The following is a 1521-nucleotide window of genomic DNA, read 5'->3' as shown; positions in this document are numbered from 1 at the left end:
CCTGCATGTTACTTGAAATATTCAAAGTACAAATTCTTACGTGATTTTCATTGAAAATGTATTAAAGAAATTTCAATACTAGGTATCAGTATCCTTTACTGTAAGCGAATGAAGCCTCGAGTTAAGGCTTGATCGTCGCAAAAGCGTCGGACCTCTTGCTGAGAGGCGGTTAAGTCGACTCTCAAACGTGCGGGATGAGGGTCGTATTTCATTCGTGTCGTAACAGTCGGTAAACCAGTGGGCCGTCGTCCCAACGGGCGGACATTTCGACTCTCAAACCCTTACTCTACCAGCCCTTTACCGACGATTTACCGTTCCCATACTAAAAAGCCGCGAAATCGTCGGATTGAGCGCAGCTTTAGGTAGGCATAATGACGCCGACATATAGTCGGCCAACAGTCGTTTTATTGTAGCCTCAAAACAGTAGGAAAACCGGCGGGCCGTCGTCCCTCCAGGCGTACATTTCGACTTTCAAACCATTACTCTCCCGACTTATAAGTGACTTTTTACCAACTCGTCGTAACATACAAAGCCGACCATGTAGTCCCTAGGTCGACAGTGCTACTAGGGAAGTGTCCAAACCTGAGGTTCCTCTCGTACTAAGCAGGATTACTATCGCAACGACGAGTCAACAGTATGGTAAAACTAACCTGTCTCAAGATGGTCTAAACCCAGCTCACGTTCCCTATTAGTGGGTGAACAATCCAACGCTTGGTGAATTCTGCTTCGCAATGACAGGAAGAGCGGCCATCGAAGGATCAAAAAGCGACGTCGCTATGAACGCTTGGACGCCACAAGCCAGTTATCCCTGTGGTAACGTTTCTGACACCTCTTGCTTAAAACTCTTAAAGTCAATGGGATCGATAGGCCCCGCTTTCGCGGTCCGTATTCATACTTAAAATATACATCAAGCCAGCATTTGCCCTTTTGCTCTACGCGAGGTTTCTGTCCTCGCTGAGCTCGCCTTAGGACACCGACGTTACCTTTTGACAGATGTACCGCCCCAGTCAAACTCCCCGCCTGACACTATCCTCGGAGCGGATCGCGCCGAGCCACGAGAGCCCGGTGCTTAGTGCTAGAAAGGTGAACCTTACGGTTCGCTCCGCGCTTCACCGAGTAAGTAAAGAAACGATGAAAGTAGTGGTATTTCACTGGCGGTTGCGAGCGACCTCCCACTTATGCTACACCTCTCATGTCTCTTCACAGAGTCAGACTAGAGTCAAGCTCAACAGGGTCTTCTTTTCCCGCTGTTTTTGCTAAGCCCGTTCCCTTGGCTATGGTTTCGCTAGATAGTAAAGAAGGACAGTGGTAATCTCGTTTATCCATTCATGCGCGTCAATAATTAGATGACGAGGCATTGGGCTATTTTCAGAACTTTTGACCTGCATTACTAGGTCTGGTGTCATCATTTAATAGCCACGGTGCCGTCAGATCTTAAAGAGTCCACCGGGTTAATGGGTTAGTACCATAACCAAGAGGATTATAATAATTATGGAAAGTTAAAACTTTAAAATAGAGGGA

General features: G+C 47.1%; 1 pseudogene; it reads right to left on the bottom strand.

Annotated features, from left to right (window-relative positions):
• Positions 1–275: 275 nt before the first annotated feature.
• Positions 276–1256, bottom strand: LOC149589675 (large subunit ribosomal RNA; annotated as a pseudogene; the record flags this gene model as incomplete).
• Positions 1257–1521: the final 265 nt, after the last annotated feature.

Source organism: Phalangium opilio, unplaced genomic scaffold, assembly GCF_054372755.1.
Source record: "Phalangium opilio isolate 3A_F unplaced genomic scaffold, DU_Popi_V2 ptg000521l_1, whole genome shotgun sequence".
Lineage (NCBI taxonomy): Eukaryota > Metazoa > Arthropoda > Arachnida > Opiliones > Phalangiidae > Phalangium > Phalangium opilio.
This window is presented reverse-complemented; position numbering and strand designations above follow the sequence as displayed.